We start from the raw sequence: 18,733 nt of genomic DNA, 5'->3' as shown, positions 1-18,733 counted from the left end.
GGAGCGGAGGTTCAGTTCAAGCAGAACCCTACTTTAATTTTCTTGTATATGCAACCTGAACGACAGGAAAAATGCTGTTTTATGTGTTGTACATGTAGGAAAACTGCATTGTTGTTGCTAATACCACACGTACAAATCACAGCTTTGTTTCAGTAAGTCTCCAAAGCATGTTCCTGGCTCTACAATTTGCTTTAATTCTGAACCACAAAAGTCACAACTATTAAAATTCCCAGAAAGAAACTTGAGTTACTTTATTTGTCAGTAGTACTGTATCATAAACTAAACAGCAGAAGAGATTAAAAAGTCATTCCAGGGAGTTTTAAAGACCCAGTATTTCACCCTCTCTGCTCAATAGCATGCTCCCGACCTCAATAGGGTCGTGAGGTGCTGGGGCTCGAGGGAAGGAGCCCCCCGAGACAAAAAGCCCTGGGCAAAGTCCTCAGCAGCCCCAGTCCCCAGCCCGGCCGGGCTGCAAAGCACCTCCCTGGGTGCCGCGGCTGGAAGAGCCTGGGAGGAGAAGCCGGGGAGCACAAAGGCATTTCTCCTCCTGCCCCTGGGGGAAAGGTCCCGCTCCAGGGCAGGGTGCTGCACCCCACGGGGAGGAGAACACTCGTGGGGGCTTGTCACAGCGTCCTTGGGTGGCAGTGGGGGACTGGGGGTGAGCAGGAGGGGGTTCAGTGGGATCCAGATTCTGCCAGCGGGTGCTGCGGTGGAGGGGGGGGGGGCTCTGCTTCTTTGCCCACCGTCCTGTTGTAAAGGGGCTGCTGGGAAGGTGGCGAGGGGTTTTGGGGCGGCGGTGGGGGGGTCCCCGGTTCCGCGCTGAGACACAGCAGAGGCGCCTGCGCGACCCTTGCGAGGGGCGGTGGGGCGGGGTGGGGGGCTGTCCCCTTCCCAAAGCCCTGAGCAAACCCCATCGCCTCCCGACACAGGGACCCTGGCCGGGCCCCAGCCCCTGCTCCGCGGAGGGCGAGGGGGTTTGCAGCCTGCAGCCCTGCCCATGCAGGTCCTGCCCCCCCCACTCTGCTCCTCCTGTCTCCTAAGGATTCCCTAGAGCTGGATGAGTCTCAGAGCGGCGCTTCAAGGCTGTTCTGTGCAGGGAACGGCTGCGATGCATTTCTTCTCAGCAAGGGTCATCAGCCATTGGAAGGGGCTGTCCAGGGAGGTGGTGGAGTCACCATCTCTGGAGGGCTTTAAGAAAAGCCTGGACATGGCACTTAGTGCCCTGGTCTAGTTGACATGGTGGTGTCAGGGCAATGGTTGGACTCGATGATCCCAAAGGACTCTTCCAACCTGGTTGATTCTGTGATAAGCCTTAAAGTCCTAGCTGGACTCAAATCACAACCAGCAAGCAGAACAATCATAGCTAAGCCCAGGAGGACTCCAAGCTGTTGAGCTCCCAGCTCTGTTTCCCACACACAAAGCCTCGTGTCGCTGGGATAACACCCGTGCGTTCTCCTCAGCTGTTCCCCCCTCCCCAAGACCACAGCTCCGTTTTTAGGGCTGTGCTGCCCATCGCCTCCCTCTCGCACCAGTCTACTTGTTTTTTGATTAACTCGCAATTGCTCGGCTAACACCCACGGGGGATTCCTGGGGCGCATCGCTCTGGCCCCCCACAGACCTCCCATCTCCACGCCATGGCCGGTCTGACCCACACACGGCTCCCAGCTGACACAGCCCATTGTAACAACTGCTGCACAATGCCTAGACTTGATACCAGCCTGCTAATAATTCAGATTTCTGACCCTCACACTCCAGAGGCTGAAGAAAATGAGCCTCAAGCAAAGGGCCCTGAAGAGGACAGTGTCAGGTCAACTGGATGAGCGGGAAGAGAATAATTATTTCAGGCTGTAATGACTAAGCCTGGTGTTTCCAGCTACCTCGCATTGCCCCCATCCACCTCAGCCTACTATATTCAGATCATTTTCCATGTGCTTGGCCTAGGTTAACCTCTTCAGCAAGTGTTTAAGGAATCTGTTCTCGGCAGAGGCTCTTTGCAGAGCACCGGCGTGGGCAGAAGAGCTCGTGCAGGGAATGGATATTTCCTGCGCTACTGGTGTGCTCACAAGTCTGACGGTACGAGGTGACACAGGTCTGGAAGACCATCAGATCAACAGAGACAACAGTCAGAGGAGGAGGGGCACTCAAGACTAACCAACGGGGCACGAGAGTGAAAAGCCACCCCCTTGCTCGCAGCCTCCCATCGGGCAGGGGTGGCCCAACAGCTCCATCTGTGACAGTGGCAGCAAGCTCCAGGAGATCCTCCAGTGAGGACAGCGAGCTCCAGCAGGTCCTCCAGCGAGCTCTGCTCCCTGAGCCACCGCACACCGAGCTTCACAGACCCATCAGCTCCCCCTCTCCACTTCTGCAGGCAGCCCCTATCCAGTGAAGGTGAATACAGGCTAAAGACCAATGCACCCCTTACTGCTTAGAAACATCCCACCCATCCATCCCTTTGTACCATGGGTCTAGGCTGCTCTTCCCATGGAGCTCACTGTCCCTCCTGCAAGGACAGAGATGTCCTGGTTTAGGAGTTAGTCCCATGTGTCACACTGACCTTAAAAGATTCTGTTAATTCTTATTTATTATTTTTAAATAATAGAAATGTTCTGCCGAGTAGAACAGCAGCACCAGTGCTCTGTGTCCTGCGGCTTTATCACAGAATCACAGCACAGTTTGGGTTGGAAGGGACCTTAAAGATCATCTAGTTCCAACCCCCTGCCACGGGCAGGGACACCTTCCACCAGACCAGGTTGCTCCAAGCCCCATCCAACCTGGCCTTGAACACTGCCACGGAGGGGGCAGCCACAGCTGCTCTGGGCAACCTGGGCCAGGGTCTCACCACCCTCACAGCAAACAATTTCTTCCTAAGATCTAAATCTCCCCTCTTTCAGTTTAAAACCATTCCCCCTCGTCCTGTCACTCCATGCCCTTGTAAAAAGTCCCTCTCCCGCTTTCCTGTAGCCCCTTCAGGTACTAGAAGGTGCTAGAAGGTCTCCCTGGAGCCTTCTCTTCTCCAGGCTGAACAGCCCCAGCTCTCTCAGCCTGTCTTCACAGTGCAAAGACAGCTGCTCCCCCTCCACACACCTCAAGAGTTCAATGTCCTGGGACACGGAGCGTCCTCCTTGCACTGCCATGCACAGCCACCGCACACCAGGGCTCTGGGCCACGACCAGGGCTTGATCATCTCCCACAATATAAATAATGAAACCCTGAAATGTTAAAGCAGAGCCACGGAGCAGAAAGGAAAACAAGGTTCAGCACAGATCATGAGACTTCTGAGAAAATTAGAAGAGTCAGCAACATTATGCCAACATCCTGCTGCCTTTTTATATCCATATTACATTAATATTACATTTTCATTCATATTACATTCATATAGCTTCAAATTACATTTGAAGTGTCCTTCATTTTAGTGTCTATGCCACTGCTCCACATCCATTAGGTTTGGGAAGGCAATACAGAAATAAAAAATATCCCCCTGTGCATTATTATGGCAAAAGAATACACTGCTTTAAGAGGAGATCAAATGAATAAAGGAAAATAAAAAATATTCTTATTTCTTTAAGTTTTAAAGCCTTATGGTTCAGAAGGCATTGCATAATTATGAAATGTCACTTCCCTCTCTGCTGCAAGAATATTCATTACAGCTGCTTCTGAAACATGCCTCCAAGGATTTAATACCAGACGAGGCATTAAAGTAATACATACTTGGCATTGATTTTGTTTGTGGCATTGTAGAAGAATTTGTCTTGTGATTATACCCAGTAAATATTGCATGAAAGAACCCATCGCGGTGCTGTTCCCGGCAACGCGCACACACGAGGAAAGCTGAGGGTCAGGTCCGAAGGAAAAGCCCTAACAACAAAACCAAGGACAGCCCTGCCTGGCTCCTGCTGCAAAGAAGTTGTGTGGCGCCGTGAGATCTCTTCTTTCAGACGAAAAATGGTGCCAGCCTGAGCTTTCACCACATCTTGTTATATATCGGCGTTACACGGGTCCCCTTGATTGGCTGCTCTTTTCCAGCAATTTCTATTTATTTCCCTTCTCTCTCACAGAATCAATGAGGTTGGAAGAGCCCTCTGGGATCATCGAGTTCAACCATTGCCCTGACACCACCATGGCAACTAGACCAGGGCACTAAGTGCCATGTCCAGGCTTTTCTTAAACCCCTCCAGAGATGGTGACTCCACCACCTCCCTGGGCAGCCCCTTCCAATGGCTAATGACCCTTGCTGAGAAGAAATGCTTCCTAATGTCCAACCTGACCCTCCCCTGGCCAAGCTTGAGGCTGTGTCCTCTTGTCCTATCGCCTGTTGCCTGGGAGAAGAGGCTGACTCCCTCTCCACAGACATGGAGAATCAAAAAAGTATTTGTTTATGATTTCTAAGTTAACCTCGAAAGTTTCTAGAGCATGAGATATTTGTTTACGTGTGACTTTAGGACATTGTCAAATTAAAACCAGACCAAAGAGTAAATGGATTTTTTATAAGAGGGTTGAACCTCCACAAAAAGCATCCTCAGCTTCTCACTCTTCCAGTGACACCTGGAAGCTGAAGCCTTTCTCCTCCTCCTTTTCCACACGTTCCCAGCCACCTCCAGCTTTTGGTATGCATTAGTTCACCCTGGATCTCCACGCCTGGCCTTCATGCACCACACCAAGAACAACAAAGAAATCTCACTGAACCTTTCCAAGAGTTTGTTCTCGTGCTCCACCAGCACAAACAGGGTCCCCGCCAGCTTCAGACGGCCTCCAGCAGCTCACTGCAACTAGCAGGAGAGCAGAGCACGCCTGCTCCTGAGATGCAAGTGACCACTTTATTACTCCAAATCACTTTAAATAAGAAAGAAGCCCTTAAAATTATTTCACAGAATCACAGAACCATCTTGGTTGGAAAGGACCTTTAAGATTATCAAGTCCAGACATTAATATAATAGTACCAAGTCAACCACTCAACAATATCCCTCAACAATATCCCTAAGCACTACATCTACTCGTCTTTTAAATCCCTCCAGGGATGGTGACTCCACCACTGCCCTGGGCAGCCTGTTCCAGTGCTTGACAACCCTCACGGTGAAGAAATTGTTCCTGATCTCCAATATAAACCTTCCCTGGAACAACTTGAGGCCGTTTCCTCTCTTTCTATCACTTGTTACCTGGGAGAAGAGACTAACACCCTCCTTGCTACACCCTCCCTTCAAGTAGTTGTAGACTGCAACAAGGTCACCTCTGAGCCTCCTCTTCTCCAGGCTAAACACCCCCAGCTCCCTCAGCCGCTCCTCATAAGACTTCTTCTCTAGACCCTTCAACAGCTTCGTTGCCCTTCTCTGGACTCTCTCCAATAGGATCTCAGCCCATATTCACATCTGAGGACTTACCACGGCCTTTTCCCCATCCCTCTCTGACCTGGAGCATACCTATCATTCCAGAAACAGACACCAACAGAGACCATATGACGTAGATCATAAGTTTTTAATACTTTCCCAGCAGGAGGAACAATAAACAGCAGTGTAATGACTTGTAAGAGGGGGGGGGGGGGGGGGGGGAATAAATCTATCTGTTCCTACCAACAGCATTATGGTTCCCTTAACTCAATAGTTACTCTGCTGATAAGCTTTGTAGTGTCAAAATTAGGTCAGGCTGTGACAGTCGTGTCAGGAAGCAGCAGTGTGATTTAATTAGCTCGGTGCCTCCTTCTGTTAGTGCCATCAATCAAGGAGGCTTCCTGAGCCCTGGAAAGGCAGTTTGAGTCACGAGATCTGGGCGAATATCAAGTAACATGGCAAATCAGTCCAAAGAGGGGGGAAACGCTGACTTCATCCTTCTCCTGCTGGTCTGGTGGGTAAGGTCAGCTCAGGGCCAACTCAGAAGAGGAGAGCACACGATAGATGCTCCATGTGTGTAAAGTGATAGTAGGTAGGAAATATTTAGTACTGAAACATAGGGAACTTTTAAACTACGGACCTCTTCCTGCTGTCACTTACTTACCAAGGGTAAAGGAAAGTAACATGTAGCATAACACTATTTAAAAAATAAAATTTAAAAAAAAAAGGAAATAAAGAGAAGATATTTAAGAGTTTTAACCAAATGTAATAATTTTTAAAATTTCCCCAAGAGCTTCCTCAGTGGCACTTTGCACGATATGGATTGAACCAGGAACGTCACAACTGATTTCAAATGGCCCTTCCTAGGGTAAGCCCCTCGCTCAGGGCAGCACCACACAGCTGCTAGCCAAAGGCTTCCTCTGTGAGGTACTTGGCATTTGTCTCAGCTGGGACCCAAAATGAAGAATGTAATCAATACTCTGAATATTTATTTGATAAAAACTAGTTGTATAACATTTCCTCTTACCCGCTTCCTCCAAAGACTACTACACTTCCAAAAAAAATAAAAAAGGCTTGTCCAAAAATAAATTTATTAGTGGACTGAATATCATCTAACCTCCAGTTGGAAAAGGATGTCACAAACCCCATGTTACCTGCAGCCAAATACCCTAAGCACTGCATTGATGAGAATTATTGATATTGTTCAGAGTTAGTTCTCTCACCATGGTTTTCCAACAAAGTCTCAATCAAATCTCTGTGTAAGTGGAACTTTTCACCAGCAAATAACTGCGGCCAGAGATCATTACATTTGGGAGGAACTGTAACACCGAGGCTCTCCACGCCTGGCAGCAGCCCCAAAGCAGACGGCTCCCACTCTAACTGGTGCTGTCTCAGCCTTCAGTCAGTTACAGGAGCACAGATATAGAGTATCCTTTGCAAAAAGGTCTTTTAATGTGAGTTTTCTATGAAACTCAGAGAAGGAAATAGCTCCTAAAAACCATGAGAACTTGGCTTCTAGTTAGCTCTAAGCATTCAACAACTTGTTACTTATTCTTCCTCAGCGAGTCTAGAGAAGGGTGACCAAGCTGGTGAAGGGTCTGGAGGGTCTGACCTACGAGAAACGGCTGAGGGAGCTGGGGGTGTTTAGCCTGGAGAAGAGGAGGCTCAGAGGTGACCTTAGTGCAGTCTACAACTACCTGAAGGGAGGTTGTAGTGGAGTGGGAGTCGGCCTCTTCTCCCAGGCAACTAGCGATAGGACAAGAGGACACAGCCTCAAGCTTCACCAGGGGAGGTTCAGGTTGGACATTAGGAAGCATTTCTTCTCAGCAAGGGTCATTAGCCATTGGAAGGGGCTGCCAGGGAGGTGGTGGAGTCACCATCTCTGGAGGGGTTTAAGAAAAGCCTGGACATGGCACTTAGTGCCCTGGTCTAGTTGCCATGGTGGTGTCAGGGCAATGGTTGGACTCGATGATCCCAGAGGGCTCTTCCAACCTGATTGATTCTGGGATTCTGTTTATTTGTCCTTGAACATTTATCCTTGTTTAGCAGTACAAAGCAAAGTTGATAAGCAAAGCTGCTCTCTTCATGGATGAATTGAAAAGACCCACAAGAGCCCGGGAAGACCCCAAGCAACATTTCAAGACATTTCAACATTCCAGGTCATTTCAGTCTCTTCTCTGCTCAGCTTGCCAGGACAGCCACCATGTCAATGCAGGTGGGAGAGTTCAGCTTTGAAAGATTCCGTACAATCCCAACCACCGTACGTATTTCTGTAGGTAGGGGTGTAGGACAGGCTCCCTCTTCTATACATGGAATTAACTGATGCCAGTGCGTTTATATTTTTAAGGATGTCTGTGGATTGTCCTGGAATATCAGGGATACCCATCACACACCAAAGGAAGCCCTTTTCCTACTGCATACACGTTTCTTTTACTAACCCTACTGCTTTCTACCTCAGCTGAGCCACCAGAGAGACCTCACTGCAACACCAGCTCTGCCGCCGTTGCCGTAGAGGCAAAGGGCTACCAAGGCAACTGCCGCTCCTGGGTCACGATCATGCGGCCCTGCCAAGGCAAAGAATTAAAAATAATTTCCTCTGTGCTCTTGCAGGAATTCAGCTCCTGACTTACCTCTTGCTCTTTCTTTCACCCATCAAAGGTTAACTAATTCAATCCAAGGAGATGGATTGCTCTTCTGCACGCTGGAGGACTGCTAGCAGGCACACGCTCCGACAACTTTTACAGGCTTAGGCTGCCAAGTTACTCTCCCAAAAGAAAACTGAGGACAACATGGGTACCTCTACTCCAACCAGCTCTACACGTGGGACATACTCACAGCAACACTCTCTCTTGACCTTGGAAATAAAAACTGAATTGCCTGGAGTATCAGCACTGAGAAAACATCCCTCTGGTACAGGACTTCCAGACAGGATTTCTGAGGAGTTCCTCTGGGGATTTTTGTTCTGTTTTGTTTTTAAACTAGGTCCTGGCTACAAGTAAAAAGAAAGTCATTGAGACACACTGCTTTGTAATTCTGGCTTCTGCCCGACACCCTTAAACATGCAGTTAAAGCTCAGCACAGCAGTCATGTTCCTATGCCGCAAGAAGCGTGTATTCCCCTCCTCATGGCAACACCATTGAGATTCCTGTTCACCTCAGTTGCAATTAGTAGAATTAAGAGCTGATATGAATATGGGAAAACTTAATTCTGAGAGCTGCAAACATATCTACAATGACTTTAAATCATCTTTTTCTAAAAAAAAAAAAATAAAAATATTTGCTCCTTATTATGCTGCAGAACTACACGAAATTCACTGGAGGCTTCACTCTTCTAGTTGGTTTTCCATGGAAAGGCTCATGATGCAGAGCATCGGTGTATTCCACCTTCTCTGCACTAAAATAGTAGCCCCTGCAACTGGTACTTCAAAATTTCCCAGCCTCTTATTCCCACATGCTCAGAATCACAGAATCAACCAGGTTGGAAGAGCCCTCTGGGATCATCAAGTCCAACCATTGCCCTGACACCACCATGGCAACTAGACCAGGGCACTAAGGGCCATGTCCAGGCTTTTCTTAAACCCCTCCAGAGATGGGGACTCCACCACCTCCCTGGGCAGCCCCTTCCAATGGCTAATGACCCTTGCTGAGAAGAAATGCTTCCTAATGTCCAACCTCAACCTCCCCTGGCCAAGCTTGAGGCTGTGTCCTCTTGTCCTATCGCTGGTTGCCTGGGAGAAGAGGCTGACTCCCACTGTGCTACAACCTCCCTTCAGGTAGTTGTAGACTGTAGAAAATGACACTGTCATGATTTCTTGGGTAGTTCCCACCATGCCAGGTTGACACATCCTTTGCACACAACAGATACGGCGTCTTTCCAGGATCGCACTGATTTGGGGGGGATTGTAGAGACAAGTGTAGAGGGAAACCTTCCTACACTACACCTTCCTCCCTGAACTGCTCTTTGAGCAGTTTGCAACCTACAGATTGCAGGCAGCAGGTTCAATGAATCTTCTAAAATGAGAGAAGAAATGATCTACAAGTGTGGGGCTTAATTGAAGCAACACTTTGTTGTTCCTGGCATCACAAAACAGATGATGTTGCCAGACCTGTTTCAACAGTATTATAGTCTAGCAGTAAACATGTCTTACTTATTTGGCTGATCTGAGCACACAGTAATATGTTGACTCTCCTCCACCTAAAATGGCAGAGACACAGGAAAATCAAACACATTTAAAAACACACCTCTTCAGAATGAATCCTGAATTCTTACCCATTACTCCCATTTGCACACTTTGACAAAACATCTTCCAGAAATGTATTTTTAACAAAAAAAAACCCTCTGGATTTTTAACCAAGAAAGCACAGTTCATGACAAGCAGCACCAAGGAGATGGATTCAGCCTGAAAGAAACTGCACATATATATAGTGCTACAGAAATTAGCCACAGGTCCCAGCACAACCAGACAAAGGTCACATCCCTCTTAGGAAACCTGAAGGTTCATTAAGCTGAGACTGTGACAAATCACAGACATGGGCAGGAGGGAAACAAGTTAGACATTAGGAAGCATTTCTTCTCAGAAAGGATCATTAGACATTGGAAGGGGCTGCCCAGGGAGGTGGTGGAGTCACCATCTCTGGAGGTGCTTAAGAAAAGCCTGGACATGGCACTTAGTGCCACGGTCTAGTTGCCATGGTGGTGTCAGGGCAATGGTTGGACTCGATGATCCCAGAGGGCTCTTCCAACCTGATTGATTGAAGATCCATGGCAGGAGCTCTAGGCAGGCACCAGACCTTGCCCAGGACCGAGAATGTTCAGAGTAGGCCAACTCTGGACCTTCTTCCCATGGTCCATGTAGTTTCCCCCATCCCACTGTAACAACCAAAGCTTTCTTTGCTGCTAGTACAAGCTGGCAGAGAATTAGCTTATCTCCACCTCCCGTCCCCTCTGCAGCCAAGTACAGCAGTGAATGAAGCAAGATCCATTGAGATTCACTCTGAGGTGCTGAGACACCTGGACCCATTGATTTGCTACTGCCACTATCACACTACACCTTGCTCAAAGCCATGCTGAGGGCCACGTCACAGCACATCCATAATAGGGCATTTGCTGATGAACCAACGGAGTGCAACCATCAGAATGAGGTTGGGGTCAGCATCCAATAAGAACATTAAAATGCCTTTCCCGTGCTTTAACATAACACTAAGACGCAGTAGACCAAAAAATCACTGTCTGCTCCATAGACCTGTACATACCTCCAGGACCCGCCATGGGGTCAGCTGAGTTCAGGTGGAAAAGCTCCAAGTTCCAGCTGCCCTGGAGCTCCCTAAGCCATTGGAGCCCAGCCCATCCCAGCTTGCCATCATGAAACACAGCTTGGCAGTGGCAACACTTGGAAGAGCGATACCCAGTAATGCATGCCTGGCCACGGCTCCTCACCAGGAGGACATTATCTGTGCTCCACCACCTGCAGATGGGCCACGGGCATCTCATTAGGGTAAGGATGGAAATATTTAAATGGTGCAGAGCACTGTTTAAATCACAGAATCACAGAATGTTAGGGATTGGAAGGGACCTCGAAAGATCATCTAGTCCAATCCCAAAGCTCAAAGAAACTGGACCATGCTTGTATAGGAGCTGCTGGGTGCCTGAACCACCAGCTGCGTGAGAAAAGACAGCTCAGAAGGGTTCGTGAGAAGGAATCAGACTCATTTAGGTTAGAAAAGACTCTTAAGACCATCGAGTCCAACCATTAACCTAACGCTACCAAGTCCACCACTAAACCATGTCCTTAAGTGCCATGTCCTCATATCTTCTAAATACCTCCAGGGATGGTGACTCAACCGCTTCCCTGGACAGCCTGTTCCAGTGCTGCGTCCAATGCTGCCCACAAAGAGCTTGAGGACTATTCCCAGAGCTCCTCCTTCCCTTGCTCACGCAGGCATATGGGGCGGACAGGACTCTTGGTCCCCCGTGGCTTGCAGATGCAGCAAAGGTGGCCAGCCTTGCCTCAGAGCACTGCCACAGACTTCAAACACACACATGGCCAACCTGCCTCCCCTGAAAGCCAGGTGCAGTGTTTAACTTCTCACCAGCCAAGGCAAAAGCAATAAAAATACAGTTTATGAGGGGTCCCAACGCAGGAGGAACTGCTGGAGGTGCTGCAAAACCCACATGGCTGCCAGCAACAGGGACCACGTTGTCCTGAAAAGAGCCTGCTCTTGTTTGGCTCAGCAATGAAAGTTTCACTACAGGCCTCAGGAAGGGTTTCATTTTAGTTTGCCGACAAAAAACAGTTTAATATTAAAGAGGAATTTTAAAATACATAACCTTACATGAATGCAGATGGAAAACACGCTGCTTTATAGTGTTAAGCAGGAATAAACAGTTTTTTAAACAACTATTTCCATTTCTTGTTAGATAGCACAAATCTGTCCCAGTGAGTGGGGACTATCAAGAAAACAAACCTCCTTTCAGGGAGCAAAATGATTTCTTGAATTAAAATTGTGTTTCCTGTACTTCAATGTCTCACACCTAGTTTTCGCATCGTTGTTTAGAAAAACTGGGTGTAGGAGTAGCTGCTGAATGACTGGAAGATGCTCTATTATATAAACCTAAAAACTTATTACACCACATTTTATATATTCGAGGCACTATCAAAACTTCATAGAACCATAGAATGGTTTGGGTTGGAAGGGACCTTAAAGACCATCCAGTTCCAACCCCCTGCCACGGGCAGGGACACCTTCCACCAGATCAGGTTGCTCCAAGGCCCATCCAACCTGCCCTTGAACACTGCCAGGGAGGGGGCAGCCACAGCTTCTCTGGGCAACCTGGGCCAGGGTCTCACCACCCTCACAGCAAACAATTTCTTCCTAATATCTCATCTCAATCTCCTCTCTTTCAGTTTAAAACCATTCCCCCTCATCCTGTCACTCCATGCCCTTGTAAAAAGCCCCTCTCCAGCTTTCCTGTAGCCCCTTCAGGTACTGGAAGGTGCTAGAAGGTCTCCCTGGAGCCTTCTCTTCTCCAGGCTGAACAGCCCCAGCTCTCTCAGCCTGTCTCCAGAGCAGAGGGGCTCCAGCCCTCTGAGCATCTTCGTGGTCTCCTCTAGACTCGCTCCAACAGCTCCAAAACTTGTATAATTCCCTTTAGCTTCAGTAGGAAGAGTAACGCACTTAAACAAGCAAACAAACAAAAACAACTCAGCAGAAGGACCATGAAAATGACTCATTTTTCTTTTAGCTCCTGTACTCCAGGATTTTAATAGTTTCACACCCCCAGCCCTGGGCACTCTGGGGTGGGATGGAGACTGCACACCCCAAGCTGCAACGGTGCCCAGCACCTACAGCTAAAAACAAGCCTGCCCAGGGCTGCACAGGCTAAGTAGCATTAACCAAGCTTGTTCTTAGAGCTTGAGACCTCTGTTAGCTCAGCCCTAAAAACCAAGAGGGGAAAAAAATAGTCATTTATGGGAACTGACTTTGTTTGAAGCAACTGTCTGAATTAAATTACAAACCTTCGGTTCATTTGTGCAAGAGTTGTCAGGTTCTTGTGACCAAGCCCAATCATCCCACTCCCTGGAGAAGTGTGCTCTCTTAATGCCCCAGGACACAGCCTCAAGCTTCGCCAGGGGAGGTTCAGGTTGGACATTAGGAAGCATTTCTGCTCAGCAAGGGTCATTAGCCATTGGAAGGGGCTGCCCAGGGAGGTGGTGGAGTCACCATCTCTGGAGGGGTTTAAGAAAAGCCTGGACATGGCACTTAGTGCCCTGGTCTAGTTGCCACGGTGGTGTCAGGGCAATGGTTGGACTCGATGAGCCCAGAGGGCTCTTCCAATCTGGTTGATTCTGTGATTCTGAGCCTGTTTTCCACAGAAGGTCAGAAGACAAAGGCTGTGTAAGTTCTTCCTTACACCTCCCGACCCTCCACGCACACCCCATCTTGCTCGGGCCCCTCCTCGGAGTCCCACTCCGCAGACATGCAGAATCAAAAAAGCATTTGTTTATGATTTCTAAGTTAACCTCGAAAGTTTCTAGAGCATGAGATATTTGTTTACGTAGGACATTGTCAAATTAAAACCAGACCAAAGAGCAAATGGATTTTTTTATAACAGGTTTGAACTTCCACAAAAACATCCTCAGCTTCTCAGTCTTCCAGTGACACCTAGAAGCTGAAGCCTTTCTCCTCCTCCTTTTCCACACGTTCCCAGCCACCTCCAGCTTTTGGTATGCATTAGTTCACCCTGGATCTCCACGCCTGGCCTTCATGCACCACACCAAGAACAACAAAGAAATCTCACTGAACCTTTCCAAGAGTTTGCTCTCGTGCTCCACCAGCACAAATGGGGTCCATGCCAGCTTCAGACGGCCTCCAGCAGCTCACTGCAACTAGCAGGAGAGCAGAGATGCAGGTCTCCTGATGATGCAGGTGACCACTTTATTACTCCAAATCCCTTTAAATAAGAAAGAAGTCCTTAAAGTTATTTTACAGAAAAGTCCTTGAGGCGTCTTTTTACAAGGGCAAGTAGTGACAGGATGAGGGGGAACGGTTTTAAACTGAAAGAGGGGAGATTTAGATGAGATTTTAGGAAGAAATTCTTTGCTGTGAAGGTGGTGAGATGCTGGCCCAGGTTGCCCAGAGAAGCTGTGGCTGCCCCCTCCCTGGCAGTGTTCAAGGCCAGGCTGGATGGGGCTTGGAGCAACCTGGTCTGGTGGAAGGTGTCCCTGCCCGTGGCAGGGGGTTGGAGCTAGATGATCTTTAAGGTCCTTTCCAACCCAAACCATTCTGTGACAAGCAGAAGCAAGAGAGTGCCTGCTTTCCTTCCCTTTAGTAAGTCACAAGCTGTGCTGGTACAGAAGAGAGCTGCAGAGAAGCACTTCAAATGGAGGGGACAGAAGTTCTCAAACGATGTTTTATCTTTGCACAACGTTCTGTGCCAACTGCCCGCACACAACTGACAGCAGCACAGCACTGTCAGACCCATCTCCCACCCTGTTTAGAAGAGCTACCAGGAATTAAGTAGGAAATGTTTAAAATAACCCAGTTTCCAGTGGCTCATCCTCCAGGGAGAGGCTCTATATGGGCCAAGCTCTCACTGAAGCTCTCCTGACACCGGGGAATTTCTAACCCAGCTGTCAGTCAGTCCCTGCCCTCTCACTGTTGGGATTTGTTGATGTCTAGGAGATGAGCTCACGTTGTAATTTTTTTCCTGGAAGAATTACTTTTAGGACACTCCTTTGTGTTCAACCATTGCAAACAGAAATAGCTCCACGAGACCCAGCAGCTGAGCAGTCTTTGAGGCTCCTCCATCAAGTGTGCTTCAAACTGGCCCAACCCCGTCAACATTAAGTGGGACTTGGATTGACAGACAAACCAGCAGCAACAGAAATCACAGAATCAACCAGGTTGGAAGAGCCCTCTGGGATCATCGAGTCCAACCGTTGCCCTGACACCACCACGTCAACTAGACCATGGCACTAAGTGCCATGGCCAGGCTTTTCTTAAACCCCTCCAGAGATGGTGACCCCACCACCTCCCTGGACAGCCCCTTCCAATGGCTAATGACCCTTGCTGAGAAGAAATGCTTCCTAATGTCCAACCTGAACCTCCCCTGGCCAAGCTTGAGGCTGTGTCCTCTTGTCCTAGCACTAGTTGCCTGGGAGAAGAGGCCGACTCCCACTGCACTACAACCTCCCTTCAGGTAGTTGGAGGCTGCAATAAGGTCACCTCTGAGCCTCCTCCATTTCTCTCAATTTCTTCAACCTTATATTCTATTGCAAAACCACGCTGGAGACCTCAGCAGCACAAAGGCAACATGACCAGAGCTGCCCTGCTCATCCAACCAACACCACACAGCTGCAACCGTGACTCCAGCCTAGATCATACTGGGCACACAGAAGTTACTGACCCTGCGCTGACGCAGGAGGCACTGACAGCAAAGGCCTTGGTCCAAGAAGGGCTTAGGAAAAAAAAGGTCTTACAAAAATCACTAGAAAGAGTAACTTTGAACTCTTGTTGTTTAATAAAACACCACAACAAGTTGAAACACTTCCACCACTGTAAACTCCTGAAATTCGGCTTTGCCCATTCCTGCGCTTAAAAGAACAAAACCAAGAAGTTTAAAAGCCCTTGTGAGAGCTGAGCTCTGCTCAGCAGCACAAGGCAAAGCCGTACAACCTACAAACACAAGGAAGCCAACATCAGCCAGGGCTGAAAAACTAATTTGCAAATCCTGTGAGCAGCCTGCTCCCTACGATCATTTCAATTACACAGAATCACAGAATGGTTAAGGGTTGGAAGGGGCCTCTGGAGATCATCCAGTCCAACCCCTGCCCAAGCAGGGTCACCCAGAGCACGTTACACAGGGTCGTGTCCAGGAAGGTTTGAATATCTCCAGAGAAGGAGACTCCCCCCCTCCCTGGGCAGCCTGTGCCAGGGCTCTGGCACCCTCACACCAAAGAAGTTCCTCCTCATGTTCAGATGGAACGTGACATTTTTAAACTCCCGTTGCGACGTTGTCTCCTCACAGTACTGGACGTCCGATAGCTGCAGCCCAAGGCAGAGTAACCCACCCCCACCTTCCAGCTGGGCACTTCTTAAGGAAAAAAACACACATTCAGCCAGTTCAGGTGCAGCCCTGTTAACTCTGCTTTCAACTCTTTGCAGTCGCCCCGTTGTCACGTTTCGATGCAGAACGTGTGAAAACAAAGCGGGGTGCAGGACCTGAACCATCAAAGGGTTTGTGGGGACAGGCCAACCCCGAGACAGGCGGCACGGTTTACAAAACCACAGAATCACAGACTGGTTTGGGTTGGAAGGGACCTTAAAGACCATTTAGTTCCAACTCCCTTTACTTTTTTGCAACATTGTTGCTGCTTTTAACGACTTTTTTGCTACTTTTTTTGCAACATTGTCGCTTTTTTCCAACATTGTCACTACTTTTTGCTACTTTTAACTACCTTTTTGTTACTTTTTTGCAACATTGTCACTTTTTTGCTACTTTCTCGCAACATTGTCACTTTTTTGCTACTTGTAACTACTTTTTTGCTACTTTTTGCAACATTGTTGCTGCATTTAACTTTTTGCTACTTTTTTGCAACATTGTCACTTTTAACTACTTTTTTGCTACTTTTAACTCCTTTTTTGCTACTTTTTTGCTACTTTTTTGCAACATTGTCACTACTTTTAACTCCTTTTTTGCTACTTTTTTGCAACATTGTCACTACTTTTACCTCTTTTGCTACTTTTTTGCTACTTTTAGCTCCCTTTTTTGCTACTTTTTGCAACATTGTCACTACCTTTAACTCCTTTTTTGCTACTTTTTTGCAACATTGTCACTACCTTTAACTCCTTTTTTGCTACTTTTTTGCAACATTGTCGCTACTTTTTTGCTACTTTTTTGCTACTTTTTTGCTACTTTTAACTCTTTGCTACTTTTTTTGCTACTTTTTTGCAACATTGTCACTACTTTTAACTCTTTTTGCTACTTTTTTGCAACATTGTCACTACTTTTAACTCTTTTTGCTACTTTTTTGCTACTTTTTTGCAACATTGTCACTACTTTTAACTCCTTTTTTGCTACTTTTTTGCCACTTTTTTGCAACATTGTCACTACTTTTAACTGCTTTTTTGCTACTTTTTTGCTACTTTTAGCTTCCTTTTTTGCTACTTTTTTGCAACATTGTCACTACCTTTAACTACCTTTTTTGCTTTTTTGCAACATTGTCACTTTTAACTCTTTTGCTACTTTTAACTACTTTTTTGCAACATTGTCACTACTTTTAACTCCTTTTTTGCTACTTTTTTGCTACTTTTAGCTCCCTTTTTTGCTACTTTTTTGCAACATTGTCACTACTTTTAACTACTTTTTTTGCTACTTTTTTGCTATTTTTTCATCATAGACGAGCAATGAGTAAGTAGCATCTGCCTCTGCCTGGATTTTGTGTAGACATCGAGGCACAGAGATACAGTGACAGAGCAAGCCCCCTCGGAGGATGCCAGCACTGCAATAGCCACAGGGGAAAATCAGAAGACCTTTTCGGGTCTGACTCTTGGTCACTGGTCTTTCTATCAAAATACAGAAGAGATCATTTCATATTTTAATATCAAGACAGGTATTATAAACACAAAAATTTCCAGAGTCAAGTACCAATTGGTATTTCCATGTGAAACTTCCCGATGGCAACAGATTCTGGTGACAGTCAAGGTACTTCCCATCACATTTCTCCCCTTACATCTATCACAAAGTGTGTTTTCATGTGAACGAGGCCTTGGGTTGAAAAGTTTAATGTTCTTTTTACATATTTCCCCAGGCAAAGGAATAAAATTCTGGTTGCAGAACCAACTTCAACACACAGGCAATGGAAGAACTTCACACAAGAAGCAAGAAGCCACAGCAGATGAATTCTTGAGCTGAGCTTTGGGGACCGTACCCTCAGCATCTAAGCAACTTCACTTGCAGTATTTTGATTTCCAGCAGCTCACAATCTTGCCCTTAGACTGTTTCCATGATCTCAGAAAACAAAATGCTTAAGAAATAAGAGATGAAAATAGAAAAAAAAAGCATAAGCAGTTTTCTTCAAAACTATTCGACTACCGGCTCTTTAAATGCCCTCCTAATTAGTGTATCATAATCTGTCTTTAATACATTTCTCAGCACAGCAAACTGTCAGATTATACAAACTTCTGGAATTTGAAATTAATTGGAAGAGCTAAAGATAGCACTCAGAAATGAAGATACCCACATATGCTTTTAAATGTTTATAATAAAAATAATGATCACATAAATTCTTCTTCCAACCGCAAAAATTAAGAATATGGTTAACATCCTCCTCATTATCTAGGTCCTTGTAAGTCACCAAACTCTTTCACAGTTTTATATCTTAAATTATAGCCAATTTCCTAAGTGTCTGTTTAATATTAAGAACAAGATCCAAAAGGCTTAACATCTCGCCACGTGCACACACGAGCACCCAAGCTACACAGGGGAGGACGTAGGCGCGAAGAAGGGTTTAAGCTCTTCCTCAAGGAACATCAAAGGCTTTCATCAAACTATATTAAATTGCAGTGCAAAATAATACATCAAAGGCAGCACTAATTCCCCTCTGCGTGAGCTGCTGGTGTGGTGGGGGACATCCCAGGACCCCCACGCTTTCGCTGCAGCACCAGGGCTGCCCTGGTCGGGCCAAGGTGGGTTGCTCCTTGCATGGAAGAAGCCACAGAGAGGACAAACAGCACCACGCAAATGGGTTTTGTTTCCCTCTGGAGCAACACCAAGGATCTCTCTGAGGGTGAAAGGGCTGGCATAGCTTGTGGATGCAGAGTATGTGAATCTTGTTCAATAAAAATGGGGACTTCCATGTCCCAAAACTCTTTCTTTGGGAGCCAAGACCTTCTTGCACTGCAAGTCCACGC

General features: G+C 47.1%; 1 protein-coding gene across 1 annotated transcript in view; it reads right to left on the bottom strand.

The window, feature by feature from the left end:
• The window catches only part of MDGA2 (MAM domain containing glycosylphosphatidylinositol anchor 2), a 320,069-nt gene that overhangs the window by 216,384 nt on the left and 84,952 nt on the right, over positions 1-18,733 (bottom strand). The window lies entirely within an intron of this gene.

This window comes from Nyctibius grandis, chromosome 20, assembly GCF_013368605.1.
Source record: "Nyctibius grandis isolate bNycGra1 chromosome 20, bNycGra1.pri, whole genome shotgun sequence".
In the NCBI taxonomy this organism is placed as follows: domain Eukaryota; kingdom Metazoa; phylum Chordata; class Aves; order Nyctibiiformes; family Nyctibiidae; genus Nyctibius; species Nyctibius grandis.
Note: the sequence above shows the minus strand (reverse complement) of the source record. Positions and strands in the feature narration are given on the sequence as shown.